We start from the raw sequence: 15406 nt of genomic DNA, 5'->3' as shown, positions 1-15406 counted from the left end.
TATACTATGTTTATCACCAAAAAGTTTCAAGTTTTTTTTACTATTAAAAATGAAATACTTTTTTAAGAATTAAAAAATGAAATTATTTAAATGGGTGCGCATAGAGTTATGTCCCAAAATCCACATACTAGAGAGAAAATTTGTTATTTTCATCGCTCGAAACTACTCCCTCCGTTCGTTTATATAAGGTGTATTTATTTCTTGATAAAATTTCACAATGTAAGGTGCATTTCTTGTAGTTCCTCGTAACTTCGTCTTTAGCCCTCCAGAGAAATGAAAGAATTTCTCCTCTGATTGCATATATCTCTAACTATAGTGAAGAAAAGGAAAGTATCTCTTCCCAGATTACGTGTATCTCTTCCTCTCCAAGTCTAAATGATTTACTTGATGCTAATCATTGATTTAGCCAAGGTTAATTTCATCCTAAATTGTGTAAAATTATGTGCCTTGGTCACCGTGCCAAAAATTATATACCTTACATTAAGGAATGGAGGGGTTAGGCTCAGTTGCTTAAAAAACTTGGTTAGGCCGAGCTCAACTAGCATGGCTGAGCCAACGAAGGGCCTTATCTTTTATCTAGCTATTTTCCAGCCATAGTTATTAGCTTGCGCAAAGGCTTTATCTCGCTTATGGCGAGTTTTTCTTCGGCCTCACCTGAAGCGTCTACTGTTGCGGGCTCGCCCATTCGTGTTAAAATAATACACTAGAAAAAGGGTCCCACAGCAATCAATCCCGCGATCTCCTTTTTTTAAGTCCAAACACACTTCTTTTATTGATTAACGTTCATAGGGATACAATTCAAATTTGAAGGGTTAATGAGCCACACATGGTGTCAAAATCCATATCAAAAGCATGTTTGGCGAGGCTGCAACGTTGCACTGCTAGCCACTGGGCCACCAACTGGTTCGTCTTTAATTAGTAGGTCACAACGAATAAAAAGGGTGGGGTTTCCACTGGTTTTCAGGTTATTTTTCTTTTGTTGTTGTTGTTGTTGTTTCACCGATTTTTCTTCTTTCTTTTCATTGTTTTTACTGTTTTTTCTTTGTTTTCACTAGATTTTTACTACATTTTTCTTTGGCTTTACTTGTTGTTTTCTCATTTTTACAGGTTTTCTTGTGTGTTCTCTCTGGTTTTCATTTGTTCTTATATATAATTTTTTGGTATATGTCTAATAGCATTTTCTAATATGTGTTTAATATTTTTTGGTATATGTCTAATATTGAATACATTGTAACATTTTTCAATATAAATTTAACATTTTTTAAATACCAGATTAACAGCTTTTTAAATACCAAATTAAAAAAATTGAATACATGGTCAACTTTGTTTCTACACACATTTTAATTATTATTTTTCAAATCCTTAACATTTATCTAATACAAGTTTTACACTTTTTAAATAGATGCTCCACATTTTGCAGTACACATTTAACATTTTACAAATGCTCAATTAACATTTTCGAAATACTAGACTAAAAAATATTAATACATGGTCAACATTTTTCTACACACATTTACAATTTTTCAAATCCTTGATTATTAAATTTCTAGTAGAAATTTAAAATTTATCTAATACATGGTCAACATTTTTTCTGTACACATTTAGTAATTTTCAAATGCTTTATTAAATATTTTTCACAACAAGTTTAATATTTTTTAGTACCTAGTCAACATTTTTCTATACATATTTAACATTTTGTAAATGCTTGATTACCAATTTTCAAATACTTGTTTAACATTTTTTTCGAATGCTTGGATTAACTGAATATAAATACATGATTACACCCCTGCCATATTGAGCTCGGCCCATTTTCCTATTTTCGTTCGACCTTATTTTCGGGCATGCACACTTTTTGCACGTGAATCAGGGAATCCCACATGTGCGACACTGTTTATTTTTTCTGTAGAGTCTCAGCCAGTTGTGAGAAGCTTCTAGAAGCTTCCAGGTGGTTTTGGGAAGCTTCTACAAGCTTCCATCCATTTATCTTGGTTTCCTATTCATTTTTTTCCTTTACATTTTTTTGTGATTTTTTTTATTTGTGAACTTTTCCAAATACGGATTTTTTTTTTTGAAATCCCACGAAAGTTTTCCAAATGCAGTGAACTTTGTTTGAAGTCATGAACTTTCTTGACTTCGGGAACTCTTTTTCAAATCTCACGTTTTAAAATTTGTGAAATTTTTTGAGTTCATAAACTTTTTTAAATCCCACAAACTTTTGTTGAGCTCATGAACTTTTTTGGGTTCATGTACTTGTTTGAAATTCGTGAACTTTTGTTAACACGTATTTTTTAATCTGGGAAAATTTTCTTTTGGATTATTATTCAAATTTTTCACATTTTCTTGAAAAGTCTACAGTCAATCGTGAACGAGCCATCGTCTTCATATTAGGCTGGCTCACGACGGAGGGGCACTTGAGCGCCAGGAATTGTTCAGCGCTTAAGGCGTCGAACATGAGCTTCCACCCATATAAACATGTATACGCCATCAAGGTAGGGCGGCACACTACCTTGCCCAAGAAAAGCTCTGTCAGTGCATACACTCATCCCTATAAACATAAGCATGCACATTCTATCCTATGAGCACCTTCAAGATACTTAGCCGACATAACATCTTGAGATTGACAAAGTCATCACATGCGGCTCGTAGTCGACAAGAATGCTCCCCCATCGAACGAATATAGTCGGAATGAGATCACTTGCTTAAATGCACCTGAAGTCATCCACATCATGAAGCGCAGGCAAACTTTCTACTTTTCACTTTCCATCACATGCAAGCCATCCTTATCATCAAGCACATGCAAACCCTCCACATTACCATTTTTATTTTTAAACAAAAAAAAATTGAACTTGAATTTCATAAGGCAATATAACATGCATTCACCCTCTCTTTATTCTAGGTTTTCGTAAAGAGTGTGTCAATATCTCGTCCACCCATATTTCTGTTGAACTAAATAAGTAGATTCGAACAGAGAAATATTACACTTCATTTTTCTCAAGCTTGCAGGAAATATTCTTAGAGTTGCAACCAAGTTAAAATGAAAAACATAAGGAGCTTACATAATTGACATGCACAAACAAAAAATATATTTTTGAAAGGCCTTCGATCCTCACTGTACATCTGATGCACTTGTGCTTGGCTTTGAGCTTGTAGGTAAAATGGACTTGCCAATTAGGAACTTAGGGCGCCTCCTGTGTTCACTAACCTGCCATTGCAGTATCTCCATCAATTTCTCCTTCTCGCCACATTCCTTCACAAGAAGCTCATTCAAGTTTGGCAAATACGGCACTCCGGACAAGCCCTCACCACTGTCACATAGTGCTTTGCAATTGTTCACCCAAAGACGCTCAAGCTCAGGCATTGCACCATCCTTGATTTCCATAGTTTCAATATTCTCTAGCCAATCAATATCAAGGAACTTGAGCTTTGGAAACTTACCAACACTGAAACACAATGACTCCCCTGTGTAGGATCTCTCCCACAAGCAAAGGGCAGCGAGACTGCGCAAGTTTCCGAGGATATCAACTTGTCCCTGTTGTAGTTTTGTTCCTACCATCTTCACCGTGGCCAGATCATTGAGCGACGTAATCCATTTGGGCAATATGAATAGATTGCCTAACATCTTGAGTGAAGCTAGATGCTTCGGTGTTGATGATTCATCCATTTTCGCAAGCAACTCAAGAGAATGAGATCGCACCTCAAGTCGCTGCAGTCGACCAAGCTTTTCTATTGACTGGCACAACTCCTGGCCTTCTTCCTCAATGAGACCTGTGACTGTGACCCCTAACCTTTGCAGGTTAGTCAGCTTCCCGAGCCTCCCTCCTACACAATTGCCCTGGCCAACATTGAATGAACCAAACATATGCAAGTTCCTTAGCTTCTCGATGCCTTCAGGAGCCCTTACACTAAGTTGGTCCATGTTGGAAATATTGCAATAATCCATTCTATTGCAGCATAGAAAAGGTGCCATGTTTCCCAACAGGTTTGTGTTTTTGTTATTCATCTCTGGTTGCACCAGCTTTTGCAATAGATCTTTTGAGAAGTTCACTCCAGCAAGAAGATAACGTAGCTTATCAAGTTTAAAAATTCCATGAGGGAGCTTTGTCACCTTTGTGTCTTCAATGTCTAGTGTCTCTAAGTAACGAAGTTTTTGCAAAGAAGATGGAAGCTTTGAAATCTCTGTTCCTCTCAAGGAAAGGTAACTAAGGTGAGGCAACTCCCCAATGTGCCTAAGGCCTTCATTCCTCATATTGATTGTGTCTTCTAGGTCCAGCACTCGCAGAAGCCGCATTTTAGGAGAGATGAGGGTGAAAGAACATGCGGTGCCCCCATGTTTGGTTTTGGTAATTAATGACAATCTCTATGGACTAATGGTTGCCTTGAGTTATATTTGAAGGGTTTGTCCATAGGCTTTTCTTGGAGTCCATTTGTTGGTTTCAAGAAGAGTTCGTGATGACCAAGGTGCTATTAAGGAATTATCCAAAGTTTGGTCTTGTGAGGGTTGAGCTTAATTGCAAGCATGTCTTGAAGAAGAAGAGTGTGTGATCATTCATGTTTACCTTCAAAATATCATCCAAATGAAGAGAGTTGAAAAGATTCAAGGTTGATCAAGACTAAGTCAAAGAGTGAATCAAGTTGATCAACACACAAAGCATAGAAGATGTACCGAGAGGGATCAAGCGATCCCATGGTATGGTAAGCATTGTCAATTACGCTTTGTGTACTAACTCATGGTCTTCGTGAGAGTTCTTTGTGGGGTTAGGTTGTGGTGTGCAAGTTCAAGTAGGATCATCATAAAGAGATCTTATGCTTGAAGCTTGTCGTCCATTGTGGTGACAATGAATTTGTGAAGATGTGCCGAAGAGTGGCTCACCCATAGTGGAGTATGGGGGAGCAATCCACTAGTCTTCACCGAGCCAACGCAATCAAGAAAGGTGGTCCAGCTTGAGGGAGTCAAGATCGTCATCATCCAGCTCAAGCGGACTATGCGCAAGGCAAAGGTTTGCCCTTGATATGTTTTCTATTTTATTGGTCTCATGGTAGTTGTGGGAGACCGGGTTATAGGATCCATTGCCGTACTATCAAGGGGGGCTCTCGATGAGTAGCTTGATCGTATCGTTCGTAGAGAGCTCAAACCATTGCATCCTTGCATCATCTTTATTGGTTCTTGTTTGGTTCTTCTCTTTGTGAGTTTTGGAGCTTTTGGTCATCTTGTTGACAAGCTCGAGTTCATCGAAAACGGAGTTCACTCGCATCTTCTATGATGTTTTCTCTGTTGGAGGTTATGTCGGTTCTTCTCTGTTGGAGGTTTCACTCCGCTGTTTTGATGCTACTCGTCTTCTTGTATCCAACAAGCTTGAGTTTGCTCAATTCGGAGCTCATATGAAGAAGTTTTGGCAGTTCTGTTTTTCTCCCTGCGGTAGTACCGCGGTGGCAGCGGTAGTACCGCTTGTAGCATCAAGCGGTAGTACCGCTCCAGTACTGCTCTACTACCGCCTCGATTTTGGGTCTGCTCTTTTCGTGTCGGGTTCAGCAGTAGTCGCGCGGCAGTAAGGCACGGTAGTACCGCCTATAAGCGGTAGTACCGCTCCGGTCGAGCGGTAGTACCGCTACTGCACTACTGCCATCGTACTCTGCTCTGTCCTGCCTCATTTTATCCCGTGTTCTGCTCCTCCAGCGGTAGTACCGCTGGGGTGAGCGGTAGTACTGCTTATCGGCGGTACTACCGCCCCAAGGTTCTTGTTTTGTTGCTCCTTTTCCCTGCTTCTTCCGCCCGAGCGGTAGTACCGCTCGTGGAGCGGTAGTACCGCTCGTGTGCGGGCTGAGCACATAACGGTTGAATTTTCCCCCTCCTATAAAAGGGGGTCTTCTTCCCCAATGAACCTAATCCTTTGAGCTCGTGTTCTTCCCCCATTGTTGACCTTCTTTGAGCTTGCTAACTATCAATCCCTCCATGGATTCTTGCTAGTTTTTGAGGGAAAAGAGAGAGGAGATCTAGATCCACATTTCCACCAATCACTTTCTCCTCTATGTGAGGGGAACCCCTTGGATCTAGATCTTGGAGTTCTTGGTGTTCTCCTTCTTGTTCTTCCTCTCATTTTCCTCCCTAGCATTAGTTGCTTTGGTGGGATTTGAGAGAGAAGGACTTGGGCACTCCGTGTGCCCTTGCCATTGCATTTGGTGCATCGGTTTGAGTTCTCCACGGTGATACGTGGAAGTTACAAGTTGAGAAGCTTATTACTCTTGGGTGCTTGATACCCTTGAGCTTGTTCCTCTTGGGTGCTTGGGCGCCCTAGACGGTTGGTGGTGTTCGGAGCTCAATCATTGTGGTGCAAAGCTCCGGGCAAGCGTCGGGGTCTCCAATTAGGTTGTGGAGATCGCCCTGAGCAATTTTACGGGTACCGGTGACCGCCCCCAAGGGTTGCCATTTGTACGGATTCGGTGACCGCCCTCAAGGGTCCCTTAGTGGAATCACGGCATCTTGCATTGTGCGAGGGCGTGAGGAGATTACGGTGGCCCTAGTGGCTTCTTGGGGAGCATTGTGCCTCCACACCGCTCCAAACGGAGATTAGCATCCGCAAGGGTGTGAACTTCGGGATACATCGTCGTCTCCGCGTGCCTCGGTTATCTCTTATCCAAGCTCTTTACTTATGCACTTTACTTTGTGATAGCCATATTGTTTCTTGTCATATATCTTGCTATCACCTAGTAGTTTATCTTGCTTAGCATAAGTTGTTGGTGCACATAGGTGAGCCTAGTTGTTGTAGGTTTTGTGCTTGACAAATTAACCGCTAGGTTTATTCCACATTTGTTCAAGCCTAAACCATAATTATTTTAAAGCGCCTATTCACCCCTCCCCCCTCTAGGCGACATCCACGATCTTTCAGAGGGAAACAGGGCACTCTCCAAAAATCGTCAATGATCGAATATATGACAAATTTATGTTTTCTAGCTTCTCCTCCCTGCCTTTCCACCTAGATACTACCAAGTGGCGTATCTTACTCTGTGGTACCTCATTGCACTGCTTCTCAACGAGGAAGAGTTGGTTTCCCTCAACTGCCTTGGATAGGATGATCTGCCGCACCATACTATGAATCATGCAGCGAGCAACTCTCGCACCAGGGATAATCTTCTTCTTTGAGGGTTGGATCATGCTTCTATTGATAAGCTCATTGTAGAAACGTTCCCCTACCTCCTCCACGGGCATATCACGGTTCTTTCCTATGTAGCCCTCTGCCATCCACCGCCTCAATAGGCAGGTGCATCTGATCTCTTGGTTTTCAGGGAAGATACTGAGGTATATGAAGATTGATTTCAAATGGTACGGCAATCCATCATAACTTGAGACAATCACCTTTGTGATGTTGCGAAGATCAGACTCCAACTCTGCTCCAAGGTGTTCATGCATCTTCATCCATTCAATGCTTGTCTTCGGCCTATTGGCTAGGAGACCACCTATTGTGGAAATGGCGAGTGGAAGACCTCGACATCTCTTTAAAATACGGCTGGCTTGCTCCTCCATTTCAACAGGCAAATTAAAATTACTTGCATTATAGACCTACAAATGATGCAAACATAACATATTCTTAGTATTCTAAAAAATAAAATAAATATATTAAAAGCTACAGTAGGCAGCTGTGTGCTATATAATGGATTTTTTTATTCTACCAGAAATAACTGTGGGATAACTGAGGACCTAGGTATCCAATTCTTGTCAATTGACATGCACATGTCCTAGTAGTTTAATGGGAAGGTTTCCAGTTTCAAACACTTCTTTATCATGTCGCAAGGTGTGAACACTTATGTAGAAATTATATTGCAGTAGTTAAGAGGCAGATACCAATTCATCATGTAGACTAATCAGCTTAATAACATCGTGTAATTTCTTATGGACTGCCTAACAAGTTAGAACTCCAATTTCAGGTTTGTCAATCACATATACCACTCGCTATGTTCAGCAATAGGGGAGCACGAGTGACATCACATGCATTCAAATTATACAAGCATTCGACAAAACAAAGCTGCAAAGATCATATAATGTTGGCACTTGATGGAGGATATGGTGGTTTCGTTTTTCAACATCTCATTTGCTGGTGTGGAAGGGTAGAGATTGGTGAGTTGTTTGTCCTATATATTGTATTTGCCTATTTGGCCTCCCTAGGGCCTCAACTCTCTCTCTCTCTCCCTACATTATGTCCATCCACATCAGGTTAGATGATGTTCATCCATCCCTCCAATCTAATAGGATATGAACCCTTATTGGTGGATTCATGCCCTAGCAATTTCACTATCCAACAAGAGCTGAGAATGTGAACACTTTGAATTTTGAAGCGTCCTTCAAATTCACGTGGTAGATATGTACTTTACTGTATGATATTTTACTGATACTATGATATTATGTTGATACTTAGTATTTAGACACATTGTTATATGTAGTGTGAATAGATCTTTTTTAGAACCAACCAACACCATTTTAACCAGATCACATCTATAGGCAGTGTACTTTCTCATTAACCTAAATTTATATATCTTTGCCTCACTAAAATAAACCATGTATAGGCCAATGTGAGAAGTTGTATATTATGGATTAACTTCAGAATTTATGTCCCTAAATGGCAGTGGTACCTTGTCGGACCTAATAAATATGTAGCTCTCAAACTCTAGTTTATTGTTTCCCAAATATCATGGAGGAAAAAAATATTCCAAAATTTCACTTTTGGTAAAGTACTGTGTTGAATCAATTTAAATACCCTACTATTCGTTTCAAAACGGTCAAGTTTTGGAGTACTTTTATTTTTCTATTAGATCTTCTTTCTATTCTAGCCCAACTTCCTTGTATTCACTACCCAAAGAGGAAAGATACAATCGAATGACTAACTTCATGAGTTGTGTAATAGATGGATGCTTGCGAAATAGAAAGACGCGGTCTAATCGATAAAAATGGAAATAAATTGGGTTTGACTACTAACCAAGTAATTGTAAGTTAGCAAATTCGTGAACGCTTTTATCAATATTAATCCTCGCAAACATTTATTGTTTACATCACTTATTTGTTCTTATGCGAGAACAACTCTAGTACTACAAAGTAACCTAGTTTACTGTAGAGGCATAAAGTACATCGTATTGCACACATACATGTGCACCACCACCATACACCCAAGACCACATAGCGCCTACTAAAGTCCAAAGCCGCGGAGCTTCAAATTTGACAAAATGACCATAGGCGACTCTCCATCAAGGGTAATATGACCTCCTACCAAAAGAATATAGGGTTTGATCACCGTTAGGTTGGGGTCTAACCACGGTACTAACCACCCAGGCACATGTTGGTTCTCTGGTTGCAACTTGAGTTTGATGGAGTTAGCTCAATTGATTTTGACTAATGGATTTAGCAGGCTTATGCAGAGGCCACTTGAACCTTACTAGCTACAGTGATATAATTTTGTACTACCATGCTAATAATGCATGATGGGATTACTCAAAAGTTAACAAAATACTAAAACTTTATTGGGTAGATAGACTATAACATAATCTAACATACATCAAAATTTAGCTCATAACCATAACACACATTAATGAGAGGAAAAGGTATTCAATGAATAGTATATTTTCCCTTCCTCTTTAGGAAAACCGTGCTCAATTGGTAAATAATGAATATAATTAGTTTAACATCATACATACATCTTATGCCAATATTATCAAAGATGGATATAGACTGAACTGTATCACGACGTTTTAAACCCAGCTCACATACGACATTAATGACCCTCCATGGAATCACCTATATAGGCTGCGGCTAATGTTGAAAAATAAGAGCTTGAATACCGCTTGTAAATAATCCAAGAAATGAGTTTAGAAACTTTCATAACACCTCGATGGTCGATAGTTCTACCGCAAGTTGGTAGCACTATAGCGCCATAATTAATTGCTTTCTAGCACCCAACTTTTCGGTCTCATATTTGTTATCTATTCCTAAATGTTGTAACCCACTAGCTTTGTTTCCACTCTATGTTGCTATGCCCACATAAGTAAGAAATGCATGTAGTCATAAGTTATATTATGGCAATAGTCTATCCATGTAACCATGCCACCTCAACAAATCATGCTTATCAATCATAAGTCAAATGTTTTGCAATATTTTTCGTGTGGTCATGGACGGTATATTTGTTGGACGTTCATAGCAAATCTGTGTGGTTCATGCTTCACATTTTGTTAAAAAATGGCACCTTGTTAAATTCAATCAAAAAGTTTTTTATACATGGTTTTGTTAGATGCTTTGTTGTTTTCTTGTTTCAAAATATAAACGGAGAACAACCTTACATTTGCTTTTGCAATAGTTTTAGGACCCTGGTAAGTGCCGCACGGGTGGCACGAAGGAATTCTGCCCACACGTGTGGGCTCAAGGAGGTCAGGCCAAACTCCCTTCTAGCCACTCATTGTGACATGTCAGTTTTTTGTTTCTTTCACACATGCATGCAAACACAGACAAAAACAGATGATGTCAGCAGGAATATTTTGTATATTTCAAACTTTAAAACATTTTAAAATGTTTTATCTATTGAATGAAAAATCCGATTGAAAATTCGCTTTCACCATTAAATCGGCGGCGAGGAGGACTTCGAAACTAGATCTCATATCGATATGTTTCAACGATATTTTTTGGCAGTAAAAAGTTGCCATTTCTATTGCACATAAATTGCCATGGTGTTTAGAGTGAAGTTGCCATGATATGTTATAACTATTTTTTCTTCTACGTTTAAAGTAAATTTTGACATGTTATAGAAAAGTGAATTAAGGAACTAAACTTGCCATGAAGAATTACTAAAATTACTTTTAAAATGGTTCATAGGTAAAAAGAAATCCGTCGTCAATTACTTTTAAAATGCATAGTCGATAACTCAAATTTGCAATGAACGAGAAACTAAAATTGACATGATATATGCACTAAAATTTGCCATGGTTCATACAAAAATTAATTTCCATGGTCAAAATACTAAAATTGCCTCTGTAAACTAAATTTGCCATGATGAATTACTAAAAGTTGCCATGATTCATGAGTTAAATTTGCCGTGGTTAATTACTAAAAATTGTCGTCATCAATTAATCAAATTTACCATTAAAAGTAGTCGAAATACAATGGTAGCTTTAAATCTAGAAGAAAAAAATTGATGAAACATATCATGGCAACTTTATTGTAAACAGTATGACAACTTCAGTGCAACATCATGACAACTTTTGGCCAAAAAAACTTTGAAACATATCAATATGGGATCTAGTTTTGAAGATCTCTTCGAGGCGGATTTAATGATGAAAACAGAATTTTAATTGATTTTTTATTTAAGAGATAAAACATTTTAAATTCAAAACCCCCCAAAAAATTCACTGATGTCATCTGTTTGATGTGGCAAAATACAGTAGATGATAATAGGGCGTTTGGACCATGTTGCTTCGTGCAACACGTGTTGCACTTATCGTTTGGGTAGTTTTATTTGTTTTGTTGCACTTATTTATGTTGATGCACGTAGTATCATCGGACTGGTACACACATAAGTGCCTTCCCATTACGTAAAACAATTTAAACAAGTACACCACTAAAGTACAACACAAAAGTGATGCAATAATTTAAGATTAGATTCAATAAAAGTGGGAGGACTTCACCTTCTTGCACAGGAGACTCATGGACTCATTATCCCCAAGTGGCTTGAGCTCGTAGACAAGGCCATACCCCTCACCAACGTTTCCGACGCAGTGCCGGGCGACGTCCTGGCGGCGCGTCGTGACGATTACACGGCTTCCCTTGCCGTTGTGGAAGTTGAGGACTTGCCATACATGCGTCCATTCCTCCTGCGAGAGCAGATCATCGACTACAATCACGTACCGCTTGTCCTTGAGGTGCTCCCGGACCCGGATGGCGTCCGCCGGCTCGTCGTGCGCTGCCGCTCCGAGCTGGAGCTGTTTTCTGAGGCACCGCCTGAAATCGTCGGCGTTGTCGAGCGGGTGCGGCACGGTCACCCACGCGCCACAGTCGAACGCGTTGAGGAGCACCGGGTCGTTGCGCACGATGCTCACCGGCGACGACTTGCCCATGCCGCCCATGCCCCACACCGACACGACAGACGACACCCAGCTTAGCGTCGTCGCCACCCAAGATCTTGTCCTTGAGCTCAGCCTTCTCGCTGCTTCGCCCGATGATGTCCCACTCCTGGAACGCCACCTCTGCGGCGGAGAGCACGTCCTGGTCCGGCATCAGCTGCTGCTGAACAACGTCCACCTCGGCGCCGCGCGTCGTGGGGCAGTGGTCGACGATGACGTGGTATCGCAGGTTGCGCTGGTTCAGCTCCTCGACGCTGGCCTTGAGGTCCCGGATCCGCGCGGCGATGCGGCGGCGTTCGGCCAGGGGCCCCGGGAGCCACGACCACGTCGACGAGGAGACGGTGGCGGAGTAGAGGGCGAAGTCGAGGAGGCAGTCCTCGACGTCGTAGGCGAGGTCGCGCACCTGCTTCACCCAGGTCCGCACGCTGTCGTTGCGCGCTGCGGCGTCCGGGCGCGCCGAGGCCACCCTAAGAAAGGACTGCATCATCTCCAGCTCGTTGCGGATGAAGTCCACCTCCTTGGGCACGCCCAGGAGCCGCGCGACCTCGTCGGCGACCGCAGAGCCCGCGCTGCTCAGCACGCCGTCCAGCACGGACCTCGCCAAAAGCTCACCGCCGTCGCTTCCATCTCTCTCTCTCTCTCTCTCTCTCTCTCTCTGAGAAAAGACATTCTATCATGCACGGTATATACCGTGCATGTATCAGCCACCGGTTATTTTTGAGATTCGGGTCCTGCATGCATCTAGTCTTTGTGTTGCTTAGTTAACCTCAATTTATGACCCCTTGTTCTATTAACCTATGTCATATCAATCAGTCACTATTTCTCCTGACAACTTTTCCCCGTAGTTATTACCTGCAATATCTCTCCTCTCACTCACAAAGTAGAGACGAGTAGTACTACACTCACTCAGGGTTTTCTCTTCATACGATTAAATTTGTTTTATCTTTTGAACCGTACGTTTGATTTATGATACATTTGCAAATGTATGTTCCTTGTGAAGAGAACATTGAAATAAGATCACTCTTGAATATATTTTCACAAATTTTAAAATTCAAATATGAAACATGGAGAGACCTTACGGAACTGTAAAAAACTATTGTATGTACCAAGTTTCATCGAGTTTTTTATAGATCAAGTTTTGTTTAACATATCTCGTCTGCATAAACACATTTGTCCAAATAGAATATAACACAAACTTTTATTTCAGAAGATATCAAGCATCCAAATCTTTGAATAGAAAGAAAAAAAATATTTTTAGGATAGAGTTGCAAAAGGGGAATGCATCCAAACGGAAGAACATTATTTAAAAAAGGCTGACACACACAAACTGACCTTGTGACAGAAAGGTGAAGAAAAGTAAGACCCACAGCAGGTTAGTACATTGTAATTTCTTTAGGACCCTAAAATAATTAAGCGGCTGATCAATGCACGGTATATACCGTGCATGGTAGAAAATGCACTCTCCTCTCTCTCTCTTATAACTTTGCTGGGCACATGACGGAAGTACCGGACGGTTGAGCGTCACGTCATGACATGGCTAGCCCGGCTCCCCCCTTTCCTGGCAACGAGTACGTAGAAATTGCGAGGAGCACGCGCTACCGAGAATACTCTCAAGCTAAGCTAACGACGTGCTACTGAACTTAAGAAAAAGCTTAGTTTAGGCCAGGTGACAGTGAGGCCGATGGATTTGCCTCTCTGGAAAGGACTGATGAGAGTTAAATCAGTCATTTTTAATTGGACAAAGTTTGTTATTGGAAACGGTATTTCTACGAGATTCTGGGAGGATACATGGCTAGGGGAGACGCCCCTCGCGCTTCAATATCCTTCTCTTTATAGCATTGTTCAACGGCGAGATACAACCGTTGAGACAGTATGTCAGTCCACGCCTCTTAATATTCAATTCAGGATAGCGCTAGCCGGAAACCGTTGGGAAGTTTGGCTCCATCTTGTGAGAAGATTGATGGATGTTCAACTAACTCAACGATCTGATAAGTTGTGTTGGAAGCTAACTAGGAATGGCTAGTTTACGGTCAAATCCATGTATTTGGATGTTATTAACTCTAGCTCTATTCCTAACTCGAAGAATGTTTGGCATGTCAAAGTACCTTTGAGAGTTAAAGTGTTTATGTGGTTTGTACACAAACAAGTCATTTTAACTAAGATAACTTGATAAAACGTAACTGGCATGGATCCACTAGATGTAGCTTTTGTGATCGGGATGAATCCATCAAACACCTCTTTCTCGATTGCCCCTTGGCAAAAATTCTTTGGCAGTCTGTACACATAGCCTTTAATATTACTCCTCCGAATAATATCAACACGTTATTTGGGACGTGGCTTGATGGGGTTGAGCCCCAAACTGCGAGACACATTCGTGTAGGAATATGTGCATTGTTATGGGCTATCTGGAATTGCATAAATGATTTGGTTTTTAACAGAGCATCAAATACTCATTTTTTGCAGGTTATCTTCCGAGCCACTGCGTTGATTCGTATGTGGTCGCTACTCACTCCGACGGAGGCCAGGGAGCGTTTGGTTACTGGGTCTATCTGATGGAAGATGGTAGCACGGATTATTTTCAACAGTTTGGATGGCGGTCATGTAATAGGACAGGCAATTAGTTTTCCTATCTTTTTCTTGCTAGCCAGTGGTGGCTTTATTTTTGATCTTTAGCTCTTTTTGAGCTTTTTTTTACTCTGTTGAGACTTTGAGACGACTGTCGAACTATTTTGCTTGACGATAAAGGTGGCCATATGCATTTTTTTTATGCAGAGGCCGGGGCTATCCCTTTTTTGAAAAAAAAAGGGTGCGGTTTCAAAGGCCGATTTGGTTTCTTGATGGAATTTTGCTTACTTAAAGAAAAGAAGACGTCAAACTGCCGGCCGACCCGGTTGTTAATTACTTCGGACTTTTGTTTGAACGAATCAGCTTGAACTGCAGATGAATAGGAAATGATCGTGCTGTTGTTCCTGGAAAGAGCGCAGCGTATTAACCAAGCTTTCCCATGAAGCTGCCTGCTCCGTCGACATGGTTTTTTTTTTCTCTAACGGCAAAGTGCATGGTCCCTAAACTATTTGATCGATTATTGTAATAGCACTGCATGAAAAACACACAATTACTAGTATCATGCAGTAAGCCGAGTGTTAAAACACGGTCTGACGGCTTACGAGAGGATACACCAAGTGTCGACCAAAATGTACACGGCAAACAGGAGGAAGTTACGCCAGAGTAAGCCGTGAGGACGAACAAAAGGTATTTGGCTTACAGGCGACACTCGGCTTAGGAGAGTAAGCCGTCAGGCTCGAGAAAATATACT

The 15406-nt window shown here is 41.0% G+C and overlaps 1 pseudogene; it reads right to left on the bottom strand.

The window, feature by feature from the left end:
- Positions 1-1632: 1632 nt before the first annotated feature.
- On the bottom strand, positions 1633-12717 carry LOC109738316 (disease resistance protein Pik-2-like; annotated as a pseudogene).
- Positions 12718-15406: the final 2689 nt, after the last annotated feature.

This window comes from Aegilops tauschii, chromosome 2 (assembly GCF_002575655.3).
Source record: "Aegilops tauschii subsp. strangulata cultivar AL8/78 chromosome 2, Aet v6.0, whole genome shotgun sequence".
Classification (NCBI taxonomy): Eukaryota; Viridiplantae; Streptophyta; class Magnoliopsida; order Poales; family Poaceae; genus Aegilops; species Aegilops tauschii.
The sequence above is the reverse complement of the archived record's forward strand: the minus strand, read 5'-3'. Positions and strand labels throughout refer to the sequence as shown.